We start from the raw sequence: 18,801 nt of genomic DNA, 5'->3' as shown, positions 1-18,801 counted from the left end.
CTTTTCTTCTTCTTATTCTCGCTGCAAATCCTATCCAAACTCCCAGTACACCTTTTAGTTGATTCCCAAACCGAACCAGTGTTTTTTTCTCTCTCCAGAACAGCAAGCGTACCAATCAAATTTGCCAAGATCACAACTTGTAGAACAAGAACCACGGATCAGATTTCTTTTTTTGTTTACTTTCCAAGGAACAAAAGTTATAATGGATGATGATGAAGGTGAGAAAAATATATGAGAGGATGACGATGAAAATAAGGACGCACGAATGGCAATGGTGGCGAACAACAACAAAAATGGCACTGGAATATGACAATGAGGTGGATAATTGTGTTTGTGGAGGCGGCGTGAACAACATGTTCCTAGAACTCAAAACTCCAAAAGACTAAAAACGAACCAGCAACTCGACACACGATGCAATCGAAAATTAAACAATGCAAAAAAAAAGTGGTAATGGCGAAAGGCTCAGACTGTGTGGGACACGGATGAACTAGTCTAACTTTTTTGTGGCCTTTTCTTGGTCTCTAGGTATAAAGAACAGATGCAATCTAGACTATGAAAAACTAAAAAATTTCTCACCAAGCAACCTGAAAACTGATACCATTTGATAGGGGCAAAGGTCCCGATCTTGCAATGAGATGATAACTATCGATTTGGTGGAGATGACTTTGATGATCCAACTACCAACGTGCACGACGTTGCGCCTTAGCAATCGCTAAACCAACTCCGAGAGGTTATTGACCACGCTAGAGCATGATCAACCTAACGACGAAGGTCTATTCCTGCAACCAATCGAAGAATAAGCAAGAATATGATTAAGCAATCTGAATATTGCGAGTATGGATGAAGTATTGATAAAAGTTGGGTTTCATAAGTGGTCTTGGTCTAGTCGTTGGACACAAACGAAGTACAGGAAGTTGCAACGATGGCTAACTTTTAACTAAATAAAACCCCAGTCTAAACGATGCCTTAAGGGCTATATTTATAGGGAAAAGAGAGGGGATTTTGTCCACCCTTGGCAAGGTGGGACTAAAACACCTCCTAAGTCGTTTCCCCTACAATATGAACTATAAAAATAGATTACATGGGCCTGACCCAAAATAAGGTGGCGCAACACCAATAATAAGCTATGGACGAAATTTCTGAAAGGCCATCTTGTATATTTCGTCCATCTTCTTGTATGTCATCATGGTGGCTTCAAAGTCCGGAAATCTCCACTTGAACCTCTGTTCTTGTTCTCTTCGCACGCACCATCATCTCCGTGCTTGACCATGCTCCAATGTTCAACCTTCTTGTCCGTGCTAGGCCCTTCAATAGCAAGCAACACAAATGTATCTAAGTTAGGCAGCATCATATTCGCATGAACACTAGAAACATTATCAAGAAACGAAAGTACCTGATAATTTAATTGGCGTATCTGAGCTCTAGCAACTATTCCAAGATGTAAACAGTAGGGGATATGGGTGTAACTGTGGTAGCCATGTCCTCATCATTGGCCATGAAGGACATCATAGTCCGGCTATGGCCAGCCAGACCTATTCCGAGCAGCTACTTCGGCTTGGTCAAGCGGTTTGGTGACGCCTTACCCCGAGTAGAGGCCGTGAAGTGCTCGGCGTGTATAGAAGCTGCGCGGATGGCCTTTGCCCGTGTCAAGATGCACTAGGCCAAAATGAAGGCCGCCATCGTGGCCATCGACGGTCCGTCCGGGGGCAAGGACTATCGTATGTTGGAGGATTACTTTGAGGATTTCTTGGAAGGTGTCCGTTTGATAGAGGGCCAGTGCTCAAAGGACATCATGTTCGAGTGAATGTGTCCGAACTGCCCAGATATTATATAAACCAAAGCTTTGTAATATAAACCAAGGCCTTGTAATATATTGTATGCATTTATCGTAAAGTGTTATTCCCCCTGTGCGGTTCTTTTTAATTCTTGAGAATTTATGACTTGTCGGCTTCAGCCCCCACGTAGATACTACGGGGGTGTTCGAAATAGCACCCGACCACACTTGACCCAACGTCTTGGTCCGTAAAGGAGGTGGCAGCGCGGCGAACCAGGCAATCAAACTATACGGTTTTATCATTCTCACTTAGCCATAGGAGTTTGACAATGGGACTGTAGGGTAGCCCCTAGTGCATATGCGGCTATCGAACTTGGATGCCTTTTAAACGCTTGACTGGAAAAAGGTAGTCTTTCGTGTAATAAATAAGAAATCGCTAGAGATTTAGTAAGTCACCAAATTGCTGACCAGCTCTCGCCGCATCACGACAGTCAGTTTTCAGCTTTCTCTACCAAGGTGTTTGACTTGGCCAGCCGGAAACACAATCGCAGTAGTTCTCCCTTTACTACCTTAGCCAAAAAACGGAATATAAGGTAGCAAGCACAGGAGCCGGGCAACCCAACTATTGACCAAAGATGTGATTCAGAGCTGATGCATATAATGCAGTATTCAGGACGCCGAACTATACCCTGAGAATGTTCGGACTTTCTATTGTTCAGAATATATATATGGTTTGAAATAGAGCCCCTAGCGATTTAAGTCGTACCAAGGTGTATATGCCAATTCGGACATAAAGTAGGAAAATGGATTAAGAAATAAGCCAATATCGAACAAGGTTGGGCGAAAATGTTTCCATTATAGTCTGATTGGTACGTCAAAACATATTTTTACAGAGGATGGCATAAGCATCAAGGCCATTTTACATGCCGAGAACAAGGGAAAGTTGTATACATGTCCTAAATTTGAAAAGATGATCTTGAAGATCTTTTGGACACTCTACCGCACATCTATGCCGCTTTTCCCTGTAGTATATGATCCTTTGAGAGGATCAATGGTCGAGTGTATATGAGGGGCATGGGAAAGGATTCGAAGTACCATCGAAGAGTGGTGTGGGTTGTAAAGAACCTGAAAAGGAAAAACAAGGAAAAAGGGAAGAATAAAAGGAAATCCGGAACCTGATGTCCAGAACCGTGCAGATTTGGCGCTCCAGGATCCGGATGTCCGGCTTGGGGCACGGCTGTCCGGCCCGATGGCCCGGATGTCCGGCCCGACGATTCCAGATCTCGTTTGGGGCAGAAATTTTTGAATTGGGGGCGGAAATTGATGATTCCAAGGTCAAAATTGGAGAGATTTCGTGGAAGAAAGATGGGGAAACTTGGGGATATGCTAGATCCACCTGAAACCAAGCAAATCCATGGATCAAATTCAACAAAACTTCGTCGAACCAACAAATCACGAAAAAAATTGGGGCTATTTTTGGTGGGCAATTTTTGAATTTAGGACGAAATCAAACAAAAGAAGGCTAGAAAACAAGGGGGAGGCTCCGAAATCGTGATCAACGTGGCTCATGATACCAAGATAACGTAGGGTGGAACCCTATACAGCCGATCTTTCATGAAAGGAGCGGATCCCGCGAAGAACACGAGGGGAAAACGAGGAAAATCAAGCGAGGAAACATGAGAGAATCACTAAAACCAACAAGAAATAGCCACACATATGCTAGATCCTCGAAACACAAAGAGAGATACAAGATCCACGATCAACAAGGGACGATACAATGGTAGCCGGTTCTTCTCCGTGACGAGGTCTTGTATCCACGAGGGGATCTTCTCCGCGAGGAGGTCTTGAATCCAAGTGGATCTTCTCCAAAGAGGGGCCACGGTCTCTCTCGTGGAGTAGATCTAGATGGATGAGCGAAGCTCTATCTCACAAATGAGCTAACACAATGCTAACCCTAAAACGTAGGTGGAGGGGAACTATATATAGTCTAAGGGGCGAAGGGGTACATGGGCCTCGGCCCAGAAGCACTGCACGCAGGCAGGGAGGGCCGGATGTCCGACGGAGCTCTCTGGAATGGCTTGTCTAGATTTCAGGAGGCGAGGCCGGATGTCCGGGTGTTGATGAGGCGCTGGATGTCCGGGGCTGACACCGGATGTCCGGGGCCTGTAGCACTTCGGCTGCAAGGCTGTTGCTGTTGTTGACATTTTCAGGGGCCGGATGTCCGGGTCCTGGGAGTTGTCTCCGTCTTCTTCCGTCGTCGCTTCTAGGATCCCCTCGCGGATGGTGTAGTTGTTCCTTGGCGCTTGCACTCCTCCTCAACATCCGTGAAGCTCCGATAATTCCTTTATGTATGTGAAGTAGATGTCGCACGTGTCACTTGCCAAACGGACTCTTGACATGGTGATGTCCATAGGATGTGCGGCATCAGTATTACTCCTTTGAAGGTAGTTTTAGTGGGCTTGATCCTTAATGAGTCTATACCCATTTTGCGGATGGTGTCCTAATAAAGCAGATTAAGGCTGCTACCTCCATCCATGAGGACGCGCGTGAGATGGAACCCGTTGATAATTGGGTCGAGGACCAATGCTGCCGAACCTCCATGACGGATACTGGTCAGATGGTCTCTATGATCGACAGTGATCGGATAGGCTGACCATGGATTGAATTTTGGGTCGACTGGCTCTATGGCATAGACGTCCCTTAGTGCGCACTTGCCCTCCCTTTTGGGGATATGTGTAGCATATATAATATTCACCGTTTTTACCTCGGGGGAAATTTCTTCTGCCCTCCTGTGTTCGATGGGCGAGGCTCTTCATCATCGTCCTCGCTGGGCGGCCCCTTCCCCTTATGTTCAGCGTTTAGCTTGCCGGCCTGTTTAAAGACCCAACAATTCCTGTTGGTATGATTAGCAGGCTTACCAGGGGTTCCATGAATCTGGCAGGGCCGATCGAGTATTCTGTCTAAACTAGATGGACCATCCTTGTTTCCTTTGAATGGCTTCCTCCGCTGACCAGGTTTAGAGCCACGAATCCGGCATTGACCGTCGTGTCTTCAGTATCTTAGTTATTGCTTCGACGCTTGTGTTTGTTGTGTCATGGCTTGCCATTGCCATCCCTAGCTTCGAAGGTGCCAGGGTCGCTGGTGCTGGTGCTTCTGCGAGCTAGCCAGCTATCTTCTCCCATGCAAAAGAAGGTCATAAGTGCGGTGAGGGCTGCCATGGACTTCAGGTTTTCTTGGCCGAGGTGTAGGGCGAGCCACTCTTCTCGAACGCTATGTTTAAAGGCCGCGAGGGCTTCGGCGTTTGGACAGTCCACAATTTCGTTCTTTTTAATTAAGAACCTGGTCCATAGCTTCCGGGCTGATTCTCTGGGTTGCTGGACTATGTGACTAAGGTCATCGGCGTCTGGAGGCCGAACATAGGTTCCTTGGAAGTTGTTTCTAAAGGCATCCTCCAAGTCTTTCCAGCTGCCAATAGAGTTTTCTGGGAGGCTGTTTAACCACTGTCGTGCCGGTCCCTTTAATTTTAGCGGGAGGTATTTGATGGCTTGGAGATCATCACCGCGAGCCATGTGAATATGGAGAATAAAATCTTCGATCCATACTGCGGGATCTGTAGTACCATCATATGACTCAATGTTCACGGGTTTAAACCCTTCAGGGAACTAGTGCTACATCACCTCATCAGTGAAGCATAAGGAGTGTGCGGCGCCTTTGTATCGGGCGATGTCGCGGCGCAGTTCAGATGAAGTCCGAATGCGGGTTTCGCCCCGAATGGGGTTATTCCTATTGCCCCAGGCCTGATGGTCATCCTCTCGCGTTGAAGCATGCCCCTTTGACCCATAGATTGATCTTGTCTGACTGGCTCTATTGTCCAGGTCCTTGCATAAGTCATAGGTATAGCCCGGGGCCGCTGCCTCCCTGCCTCGACGGAGGGGTTGAGTGGGCTGAGGTTCGGCGCAAGTAGCCGGTCTGTCCCATCCACGTGGTGGTCGGTTAGGTTCATCAGCAGATTTATACTTTCGCGGTATTGGCTCAAGGGCCTTGTCGTCAAATTGTGGTATCAGCTTGCGCTTTGGGTAGCTCTTGGTTGGGCACTCGAGGTCATATTCCTCGGCTGCCAAGACTTTAGTCCATCTGTCATTGAGCGTATCCTGATCGGCTTGGAGTTGCTACTGCTTCTTTTTTAGGCTTCTCGCAGTGGCGATTAGCTGGTGCTTAAAGCGCTCTTGTTCGAGGGGTTCCTCTGGCACGATGAAGTTTTTGTCACCGAGGCTCACATCCTCTTCGGAGATCGGTAGGTAGTTACTATCCTTTGAGTCCTCGTTCCTGACAGGATCATCGGGGTTAACTTGCCCATCCTCCCAATCATCCTGTTCGGATGTTGGCTCGACAGGGGCTTCGGGGTCTTCAGCATTCTCCGGAGTGTTATTGTCTTCGGTGTCGGTATTGCTGTCTTTTTTGCGACGCGATTTTTAGCGACGCCGCTGACGTCGATGCTTTGGAGGTGCTTCAGCAGGCTTGTCCTCAACCAGATCCTTCTTGCCGTCATCGTCATCCTCTTTGGGTGTGTCTACCATGTACACGTCGTATGTGGAGGTGGCCGTCCAACGTCCGGTAAAGGGTGTTGGCCTTTTTCATCTCCGGCATCGTCGTCCATGCCGTTGATGTCTTCGGAGGCGTAGTCCAGCATGTCGGATAAGTCTTCGACGGTGGCTATGAAGTGGGTGGTGGCTGCGACGTAAAATTCGCCGCTCTCAGCCCCTAGTCCGGGCTGGGCGTAATTCGGAAGATATTCCTCTGTAATGGCAAAGGATCGCATTAAGTCCAGAGCCTCGTTTAGGAGCGAGGTTTGGACAGGGAAGCGAGAGTCCGTGGGGGCGGTCGGGGTGAGAGCCTCCTGGGCACGCTCGATTGAATCAGACCTCGAGAATTTGGATCTAGAGTTCGAGGGGGAGTCTGGTTCTTTAGTGACAAGGGGAGCCCGGTTCGTCTTCGGGTTAGCCGATGACGCAATCCCCTCCAGATCTCCAGTAGCAAGTTCCATAATTGTATGGAGTTCGGCGGGCTCTAAACTCCCATCCTCGAACCTTGTAGTCTTCTCTGGATCTAAGGCCAGAGCGGCGGTCGAGGCCGCGAACCCTTCGAAGATCAAGTCTCCTCAAAGCCACCGAATACGAAAATTTGGCCGGGGAGGAAAGTCTCCCCCGAGACGGCATCGTTGTGGATGATTGAACGAGCCATCAAACCTTTTGTCGACAACACAGAGGAACTCTCAATGAAAGCACCAATGTCGGTGTCAAAACCGGCCGATGTCGGGTAGGGGTTCCCGAGCTATGCGTCTGAGGATCGAAGGTAACAGGAGGCAAGGGACACGATGTTTACCCAGGTTTGGTCCCTCTTGATGGAGGTAATACCCTACTTCCTACTTGATTGACTTTGATGAGTATACGGGTTACAAGAGTTGATATACCTTGAGATCATAAAGGCTAAACCCTAGATGTCTAGCATGTACGATTATGATTGCCTCTACGGACTAAACCCTCCGGTTTATATAGACACCGGAGGGGCCTAGGGTTGTACAGAGTCGGTTTACAAAGAAAGAATCTTCACATCCGAATGCCAAGCTTTCCATCCATGCAAAGGAGAGTCCCATCCGAACACGGGGGAAGGCCTTCTATCTTGTATCTTATTGGCCCATTAGTCCGGCCCATATCACATAGCCCGGACGCCCGGGGACCCCCTAATCCAGGACTCCCTCAAGAGAAACCCTCCTTCTTCTTCTTCCTTGGCCTCCCCCCTAGATGGGAGGAGAGTTTCCCCTCTGGTCCATGGTCTCCAGGGCGGCGGAGGGGCGAGAGCACCTCCGAGATTGGATCTCCCTTTCTGTTCTCTTCTGTTTTGCGTTCCCCAGATCTGGCCGAAAACCGTTTCTTATATTCCCGGAGATCCGTAACTCCGATTGTGCTGAGATTCTAACACGATTTGTTTCCGGGTATAAGCTTCCTTGCACCCGAAGTAGAGCCCCAACCGACGTACGAGGTGAGCACAACCCACCACGCCACGCCTGGCTCCGGGACCGTGCTCTGGTGGGTTGTGCCCACCTTGGGCCTCCGTTTGTGGTGATTCCAACTCCAAAAACACACATATATTACAAAATAATTCTCCGTGAAATTTTATTGTATTTGGACTTCGTTTGATATGGATTTTCTGTGATAAAAATATATGCAAAAAAGGGAACTAGCACTGGGCACTACATCAATAGGTTAGTCCAATAAATCATATAACAAGTTGCCAAAAATAGGTGAAAGTTGAATAATATTGGCATGAAACAATCAAAAATTATAGATACGACAGAGACGTATCACACCTCGCGGGGGATGGACCTCGTGTTGGGGCAGGAACCCCGCCGCCAAGCCTCGCTCCGAATAGGGAGGTACCAGCAGGCGCTGCGGCGGTACCACTGCCGCGGTGTCCGCTCCAGGACGCTCAAGGTGGGTGATCTCATCCTGAGGTGGGTGCTCTCCAGGGAGGTGCTGTATAAGCTCTCACCCATGTGGGAGGGCCTGTTCAGGATCGCCCGTGTCTCCAGGCCTGGCGCCACGCACCTGGAGACGCAGGACGGGATCCCCATCCAGAATGCCTGGAACATCCAACACTTTCAGAAGTTCTACCCATGAAGCAAGGCCCCGTGCCTGTGAAGGTATCCGCTCGTGACACTCTCATGTAATAATTACTAGGGTTGTACATGCCCTGGAGTCTCCTGAGCGTCGCCCACGGGACTCACGGGGGCTCCCTCCCACGTCCTAGTGGTAGCACTTAGCTCTGCGCTGGTGAGAAGACTAGTCTAGGTGCCGGACGCGATTGTTCTTTTGCTTGCTTTCTGTAGCTGGTTTGCAACTTCTGAATGGAATTAGGAGTTTTCACGTTTTCATTTGCCAGAGTTGGAATTTTTCTCCTCTTGCTTCGCTCTCCTCTCTAGTCTTGTTCCAGGAAGAGCGGCAGTTGCCCGTCGCTCCTCCTCGCGCGTCCTGCGCATGGGGGCTAGGAAGGTGTGTGTTGTATGCTTGGGCTCACCCGCACCGTGAACACACCTCACCGAAGCCCTGTTGCTCCAGAGCTTCGGCTTCCTTAATCCTCGTGAGACACTCTCGAATGAGCTCATGATAGAGGCAAAGGTGTTCCGTCTTTCGGTGAGATGGTGGCTATCGCTTTGGAGGAAGTCGACTTTGACGATCCGACTATGAACATGCGAGGACGTCGCGCCTTAGCAATCGCTAAACCAACTCCGAGAGGTTATTGACCACGCCGGAGCACGATCAACCTAACCACGAAGGCCTGTTTCCTGGAGGCAAACGAAGAACAAGCAAGAAAATGAGATTGCAATCTAGATATTGCGAATATAAGATGAAAGCTTTATTGATCAAGGTGGGGTTCTGTGACGCCTTTGTCTGGTCGTTGAACACAAACGAAGTACGCGAAGTTGCAGCTATGGCAAACTTTAATCTAAACAAAACCCAAAGTCTAAACGATGCCCTAGGGGCTGTATATATGGAGGAGAGAGGGGGAATTTCGTGGCCCTTGGTGGAGGGGTCCGAAACCCACCCTAACTCTTGTTTCCCCACACATACGGACTCTAAAAACAGCCTATACTTATGTACTTCGAAAATACATGGGCCTGGCCCAATAATAAGGTGACGCAGCACCTAGAATAGCCTCTGGACAAAATTTATGAACTGGCATCTAGTATATTTTGTCCAAGGCTTCATGCACTCATTATGGTGGCTTCAAAGTCCTGGAATCATCACTTGTAACTCCGTTCTTGTTCCCCTTGCGTATGCCATCATTTCCATGCTTGAACTTACTCCAAGGTTCATCTTTCTTGTCCAAGCTAGGCCCTTCATTTGTAAGCAAAACAAATGTATCCAATTTAGGCAGCATCATATTCTTATGAACATTAGAATCGTTACCAAGAAACGAAAGTACCTAATAATTCAATTGGCGTGCGCGAGCTCTAGTAATTGGTCCAGTATGTATAACAGCAGGGGCTGTGGGTTTAACAATGGTATTCATGTCCTCATCATCCCCCCCTTCTTGAAATGAAGTCGTCCTCGACGAAAGCTCATCTTCCTCACCCAAATAAGTCTTCAAATCTGCAATGTTAAAAGTGGGACTAACCCCAAAATCTGCAGGTAGCTCAAGTTTATATGCATTATCATTTATTTTCTCTAACACCTTTAAAGGACCATCAGCATGTGGCATTAGCTTTGATTTGCGCAAATTAGGAAATCTATCCTTACGCAAATGTAACCAAACAAGATCTCCAGGTGCAAACACAACATGTTTTCTACCCTTATCTCCAGCAAGTTTATATTTAGCATTCATACGCTCAATGTTTTCCTTAGTTAACTCATGCATTTTTAAAATCAATTCAGCATGTTCTTTAGCATCAAAATTAACCTTCTTCGAAGATGGAAGAGGCAACAAATCAATAGGTGCACAAGGTAGGAAACCATACACAATTTCGAAAGGGCACATCTTAGTAGTAGAATGCAATGAACGATTATAAGCAAATTCAATATGAGGCAAGCATTCTTCCCACATTTTCTTATTATTCTTCAAAACAGCCCTAAGCATAGTAGACAATGTTCTATTGACTACTTCAGTTTGTCCATCAGTTTGGGGGTGACAAGTAGTACTAAAAAGCAGTTTAGTCCCCAACTTAGCCCATAAACATCTCCAAATGTGGCTAAGAAATTTAGTATCACGATCTGAGACAATAGTATTTGGCACACCATGCAAGCGAATAATTTCACGAAAGAACAAATCAGCAACATTAACAGCATCATCGCTTTTATGACATGGTATAAAGTGTGCCATTTTCGAGAACCTATCCACGACAACAAATATGCTATCCCTCCCCTTCTTTGTTCGAGGTAAACCTAAAACAAAGTCCATAGATATATCCTCCCAAGGAACACTAGGTACAGGAAAAGGCATATATAAACCATGAGGATTGAGTCGTGACTTAGCTTTTTGACATGTAGTGTAGCGAGAAACAAAACGCTCAACATCCCGTCTCATCTTTGGCCAAAAGAAATGTGTAGCGAGTATATCCTCCGTCTTCTTGACGCCAAAGTGTCCCATTAATCCTCCTCCATGCGCCTCCTGCAACAACACAAGACGAACATAGCTAGCTGGAATGCATAGCTTGTTAGCACGAAACACAAATCCATCATTAAGAAGGAACTTGTTCCAAGTTCTCCCTTCCTTACAATTCTGCAATACATCTTTAAATTCAGCATGATGCACATATTGATCTTTGATGGTCTCCAAACCAAATATTTTAAAGTCAAGTTGTGAAAGCATAGTATAACGACGAGACAATGCATCAGCAATAACATTATCTTTACCCTTCTTGTGTTTAATGACATAAGGGAAAGTCTCAATGAATTCAACCCATTTAGCATGTCTACGGTTCAGTTTTGCTTGACTTTTAATGTGTTTCAAAGATTCATGATCAGAATGTATAACAAATTCCTTGGGCCATAAATAATGTTGCCATGTTTCTAAGGTCCAAATAAGAGCATATAATTCTTTATCATAAGTAGAATAGTTCAGACTAGGCCCACTCAATTTTTCAGAAAGTATGAAACAGGTTTGCCATCTTGTAATAACACATCCCCTAATCCAATTCCACTAGCATCACATTCAAGCTCAAAAGTCTTATTAAAATCAGGAAGTTGGAGTAAAGGAGCATGTGTCAACTTATCTTTCAATACCGTGAAGGCTTCTTCTTGTGCGGTACCCCAAACAAAAGGCACATCCTTCTTTGTAAGCTCGTTGAGAGGTGCAGCAATGGTGCTGAAATCTCTCACAAAAAAGCCTATGGAATCCAGCGAGGCCAAGGAAACTCCTCACTTGTGTGACCGTTTTGGGCTGCGGCCAACTCTCAATAGCTTCAATCTTGGCTTTATCAACTTCAATTCCCTGTGGAGTAACAACATAGCCAAGAAAAGATACTCGGTCGGTGCAAAAGGTGCACTTTCTAAGGTTACCAAACAAACGTGCATCACCTAGAGCAATAAAAATAGCACGTAAATGTTCCAAATGTTCCTCCAAAGATTTGCTATAAATCAATATGTCATCAAAGTAAACTACCACAAATCGTCCAATGAAAGCACGTAAAAATTCATTCATTAATCTCATGAAAGTACTAGGTGCATTAGTTAACCCAAAAGGCATGACTAACCACTCATATAATCCAAACTTAGTTTTAAATGATGTTTTCCATTCCTCTCCCAATTTCATACGAATTTGATGGTATCCATTATGCAAATCAACTTTGGAGAATATTGTAGAGCCACTCAATTCATCAAGCATATCATCTAGCCTAGGAATAGGATGACGATAATGAATAGTAATATTATTAATGCATCTACAATCAACGCACATACGCGACGTACCATCCTTTTTCGGCACAAAAATGATAGGAACAACACAAGCACTAAGGGATTCGCGTATATAACCTTTGTCGAGCAGTTCTTGTACTTGGCGCATAATCTCCTTCGTCTCCTCTGGATTGGTACGGTAAGGTGCACGGTTAGGTAATGATGCACCGGGAATTAAGTCAATTTGATGCTCAATCCCTCGAATAGGTGGTAATCCCGGTGGCACGTCTTGTGGAAAGACGTCAGCGAACTCCTTCAAAATGTTAGTGACAGCAGGAGGCAAAGAGGAAGGTACGTCCTCGAATGAAAATAATGCCTCTTTGCACACAAAAGCATAGCAAACAGATTTGCTAAAATCTAGCTCATCAATATCAGATTTTGTGGCAAGTAAACATGCACTTTTCAATTTAATTTCAGAAGCAACACTAGATGGTTTATTATTAGGTTTCATTTGTTGCTCAAATTCTTTTGCCAGAATCTGATTTTCACTCTTATTTTTCTCCTGTTTTGCTTTATTAGCTCTATTAATATCATCTTCCAAAATGGATTCAGGAGTCATAGGAAGCAAAGTAATATTTTTATCCTTATGAACAAGAGTATACTGATTGTTTGTACCATGGTGTACAGAATTTTTATCAAATTGCCATGGTCTACCAAGTAATAAGGAACATGCTTGCATGGGTACCACATCACAATCAACATAATCAGCATATGTAGAGATACTAAAATGCACACGAACAGTACGTGTTATATTAACCTTGCCGCTGTTGTTGAACCATTGGATGTAGTAAGGATGTGGATGTGGTCTTGTGGTGAGAGATAGCTTCTCCACCATCTCCATGCTAGCCAAGTTATTGCAGCTCCCTCCATCTATGATGACGCGAATAGAACGTTCCTTCACAACTCCCTTTGTATGGAACAAATTATGCCTCTGATTTCGCTCAGCTTGTGTAACATGCACACTCAAAACACATTGAGCAACTAAACTTTCATACCTCTCAGCATCTTCAGCAGCCAAGTATTATGTCTCATGATCAGAATCCTCTCCACCGTGTTCTTCATGTGTAATAAGAGCCAAAGTCTCCTCATCAAAGTCACTAGCGGACTCATACCCACCATCCTCAGTAGCAATCATCACACGCTGAGATTGGCATTCTCTCGCAAAATGTCCTCTTCCCTTACAACGACGACAAATAATATCACTTGTGTGCCCTGTTGATGCCATGGAAGAAGAAGAGCTCTGCGCAGGCCCGGCAGGTGTGCTCTTGGCAGATAGTGGTGGTTGTGTCTGCTTTCTTGTATCACGGCTGGAGGTGGCACCTGATGGAGGTGCTAGTGGAGTGGAAGTAGAGGATGCACGTGGTGTCCATGATGAAGATCGACCTGCAGAAAAGTTAGTTCGCGCCAATGCCTGTCGATCCTGCACTTCACGTTCAGCTTTACAAGCAAGATGGAATAAACGAGTGATATTAGTATACTCCTTATACTCTAGAATGGTCTGAATCTCTCTATTTAATCCACCCATAAAACGTGCAAGCATAGCCTCATTCTCCTCAACAATACCACATCTAATCATGCCAGTTTGTAATTCATGATAATATTCTTCTACAGAATTTTTTCCTTGTCTTAAATGCTGCAATTTTTGAAGTAATTCACATTGATAATATGGTGGAACCCAATGAGTATGCATAGCAGTTTTCAAAGCAGCCCAAGTAGTTGGAATAGGATATAATCTACAATGTTCAGACCACCAAACACATGCAAAGCTAGTGAAAGCACAAACAACAGCAGGAACACGTCTCTCCTCAGGATATTATAAACATGTAAATCGTTGTTCAGTTTCTAACTCCCAAGTAAGATATATATCAGGAACATATCTACCCTCAAATGGTGAAATATTCAATTTGAGTTTAGGAAGATGGTCATGTACCTCAGGTGGTGGTGCAGCCCTACCATTGCGATGATATGCATGAGGACGACCTGGTGGTGGTGGTGCTAGTGGTTGCACGTAGTTCTGATTTTGGTCAACCTCATCCTCGTAATGGTCCTCCACCTCTGCAGTAGCAACAGGAGCGGCAGAAGCATCAACAGCGGCACCAGAATTTTGCCTAGGGTCAATGGGAACGCGCTGTGCTCGTCCCACTTGATTTGGAAAGCGACGTTGTTGTTGTAGAGGTGCGTTAGGGGCAGCCGGTGGTGTTGGTGGAAGACGCGCGAGCAATTCATTAAACTTGTTATCGAGCTTTGTTTCGAACGTCTTCTCCATGCCATCTATCTTCTCCATGGCCTCTTCAAATATGTTTAGCACATCTTGCACCTGTCCACTCATCATTTGCTAAAATTTATCATGTGACTCCTTATTCATCATGTTCTCCCAGTCAGTCTCGTCGGCTTGTGATCCTGCCATGGTTAGCAGCAATAGAAACACACAAGACTATGATCCTAGAGACTACTGACAAGAGGTGGTGGTGGATGTCACAAATCCATCAAGCAAATCTCAAATTCTTACCAGTTCTTACCCAGCAGTAGGCGGTGGTCGGCCACCGTCGTAGTCAAAACTCTCAAAGCTTGGATAGAGCGATTACCAGGAAGAGTGAAACGCATGACGTAGATGTATGTGGAGCTCGGAAGGCTTATAATATGGTAGCAAAAAGGGTCAGCAATAATCAATTCAGAGATGCAAAGTTGAATAAACGCTCAACGATAGTACTGTGCTGGTCCTAGACTAGACCGTGCTAGAGACGCGAGCCTAGAACAATAACAAAATCACGGCGCTGCATGTAAACAAGGGAGGAGCATGCTCTGATTTTTTTTTTCACTTTTTTGCACTTTTTTTCCTCTTTTTTTTGCTCCGCAACAAATTTTTTTCGAAAAAGTCTACAAATGGTCTAAAAACTGCCTAGCCAGAATTTTCCAGACTTAGTTTTTTTTGGGTTTGGAACTATTTTTCTTCTGCGGATGGCTTGAAAGTTGGGGAGTCCTACTCTGTCACGACTCGGAGTATCGTGTGATCTAGAACTCGAAAACAAAGCAACAAATACTGGACTCGGACTAGGACTGGTGGCGGAGATGAATCTGGTGGAAACTCGGACTGGTGGCGGATATATGTAGGACAGTGGAACTCGGACTGGTGGCGAATCGGTGATGGAGGTGGACTCGGATTATTGTGATGGCGGTGGATATGCGGAATATGGCAGCAGTGATGACGATGGCGGTATGTGGCAGCGGTGATGACGATGGTGGTATATGGCAGCAGTGATGATGATGCGGCGGCGGCGTGACTACTTGTGAACAGAACTCGAAACTATAAAGGACTAGACACTAAGACCAGCAACCAGACACGACAATGCAACCGCAAATTCAACACAGCAAATACAGAAAAGATTATGCAAAGGCTCAGATTGGTTCGGATAGGATGAACTAACCCTAATTTTTTTGGCTTTTTCGTGGATTATAGGTATGAAGAACAAACTCAATCTAAACTATGAAAAACTGTAAAATCTCACCGAGCAACCTAGAAATCTGATACCACTTGATAGAGGCAAAACTGTAAAAACTATAAAATCTCCAGAGCTTTGACTTCCTTTATCCTCGTGAGACACTCTCGAATGAGCTCATGATAGAGGCAAAGGTGTCTCGTCTTTCGATGAGATGGTGGCTATCATTTTGGAGGAAGTCGACTTTGACGATCCAACTACGAACGTGCGAGGACGTCGCACCTTGGCAATCGCTAAACCAACTCCGAGAGGTTATTGACCACGCCGGAGCACGATCAACCTGACCACGAAGGTCTGTTTCCTGCAGGCAAACGAAGAACAAGCAAGAAACTGAGATTGCAATCTGGATATTGCGAATATAAGATGAAAGCTTTATTGATCAAGGTGGGGTTCTATGACGCCTTTGTCTGGTCGTTGAACGCAAACGAAGTGCGCAAAGTTGCAGCTATCGCGAACTTTAATCTAAACAAAACCCAAAGTCTAAACGATGCCCTAAGGGCTGTATATATGGAGGAGAGAGGGGGAATTTCGTGGCCCTTGGTGAAGGGGTCCGAAACCAACCCTAACTCTTGTTTCCCCACACATACGGACTCTAAAAACAGCCTATACTTAAGTACTTCAAAAATACATGGGCCTGGCCCAATAATAAGGTGACACAGCACCTAGAATAGCCTCTAGACGAAATTTATGGAGTGGTATCTTGTATATTTTGTCCAAGGCTTCATGCACTCTTTTTGGTGGCTTCAATGTCCTGGAATCATCACTTGTAACTCCGTTCTTGTTCCCCTTGCGCATGCCATCATCTCCATGCTTGAACTTGCTCCAAGGTTCATCTTTCTTGTCCAAGCTAGGCCCTTCATTTGTAAGCAAAACAAATGTATCCAATTTAGGCAGCATCATATTCCTATGAACATTAGAATCGTTACCAAGAAACGAAAGTACCTGATAATTCAATTGGCTGTGTGTGTATAACAGCAGGGGCTGTGTGTGTAACAATGGTATTGATACCTAGTAATTGTTCCAGTATGTATAACAGCAGGGGCTGTGTGTGTAACAATGGTATTGATGTCCTCATCAGCTCATGGGCATGCGCACCCCTTTAAGTCCGTGCATCCGGGCAGTGCGACGCGGTGTACTAGCCCTAACCTACCCACTCCTAGGGGCTCACGCGAGGAGGAATGAGATGCCCCGTCAAGCTTTCTAATAACTCTGCAGCTCTACAATGTCTCCTGAGGCCCGACGACTACAAAGTCGTCAGGAAAAGAGCTTCGCTAGATGCCGCTGGAGAGGTGCGGCCTTGTGAGGTGGGAAAATACCGCAAGCACACTGATCTAAGTTACCCTAACCGCACCTACTCGGAACATAGATATCATGACACAACATCAAAATAACCAACATAGCATCTAGTGGCGGCTGCACCCAAGGAGGTTTCTCAGGTTTCATCTAGTGCGATGTCATCGCGTCACCGTAATATTATTTGCCACAAGTGTGGAAGACGTGGACACATGAAGCATGAATGTTCCAATCAACGAAGAGTTCTACTTGTTGATGCGGAATATATTTCAGAATCTGTAGATGAGACGCCTAAGTTAGAGGATGGAATCGAAAGAGGTGACGGTCATACTATATTATGTTATCCTCAACATGATCCTGATATGGAATGTTTGCCAGCACATAAGGTTCAGCAAGATGACAAGACCATTATTGAACAATGACAGCGGGAGAGTATTTTTTTAAACTGCATGTACCATCAAGGGAGAAGTGTGCAAACTGATAATTGATGGCGGCAGTGCTAGCAACATGAGTAGTAAGGATGTGGTGGAGTCTCTTTCTCTGCCAACATGGGAGCACACAAAACCATACAATATGAAGTGGATCAATGATGTCGGCAAAGTGAAGGTTACTCACAGGGTGAAGGTCCCTTTTCTGTTGATGGCTATGTGGATAAAGTGGAATGTGATGTTATGCCAGTGCATGTTTGTCATTTTATTTTGGGGGGACCGTGGTAGCATGATGTTAACATTGTTCATCATGGACAAACAAATAGGTACACTTTTATGCATAAGGGTGAGTTCTATACTATTCTTCCCAAGGATGCAGAGAATATAAAGTGTACTATCGAAGTATTCAAGAACAAATCTGCAAGGCATAGGATGAAACCGAGGATGGTTTTCTTTCAAGGGAGGGAGGATGATGTGACCCCATATGTCGTCGCTAAAATAAGGCGAACCAAAGAAGTATTGAAAGGTATGTAATTCCTGCCAGATGCAATGAGAAAAAAGCTACTGTTGTGTGTCACAACAACAGTCTCAGAGTTGAATTGAGAGACAAATTTCTACACAATGGCAAGATGTCAACACGTATTTCTTTTGGACATTGTTCATCGTGTTACACCAAAGGACGTTGACGTCGAGCTACAGCCGAAACACCATGCATGCAAATACATTTACGTGGGCATACAAAGGCATAACTAGTGAGGACACAAGGAAAGAGCTAGTTTTGGATGTTTGTGATCAGCTTACCAGATATTTAAATTACTCAAGTCTTGTTTAGTTAAATAAGGAAGAGTCTTTTGTTTTGTTTTCCCTTCTTATTATTTGGTCAAAGTACTAGTTTGTTACATGAGTGCATGTTAGAGTCCAAGCCGGTTTTAATGTTAGGAGCGAGTCGGGCTTATCCCTTCATCCCGTGCTTGCGTGCACATAATATAAGGAGGTCATTCTTCATGTAATGATGGGGGTTGTTTTTTGGCTGTTGAAACAGAAACCAGAAGTCGGGGCATCTTCCATTGGCGACGAGTGATTTCTTGTGTCTTGTCGAGAAGCTTTAAAAATGATTTGTGTTTTTGGCGAGAGATTGGAGATACCTTCTCCAATTTGCTGTTGATTCTTCATGGATCGTCCACATACTTCTTCATCAAGGTGTGCGTGTTGTTTTTGTGGGGATTGCATCTACAAGATCGCGAGCGCCACGTGGTTCAGGTGATACTGTATCGTGAAAGATTGGGAAAATTATTCGCGCCATCGTTTTTCTTTCGAATGTCGCATCACTCGGGGCAGCACCCCGCGTGGCGGCTGTCTTC

This window comes from Triticum aestivum, chromosome 2A, assembly GCF_018294505.1.
Source record: "Triticum aestivum cultivar Chinese Spring chromosome 2A, IWGSC CS RefSeq v2.1, whole genome shotgun sequence".
In the NCBI taxonomy this organism is placed as follows: Eukaryota; Viridiplantae; Streptophyta; class Magnoliopsida; order Poales; family Poaceae; genus Triticum; species Triticum aestivum.
This window is presented reverse-complemented; position numbering follows the sequence as displayed.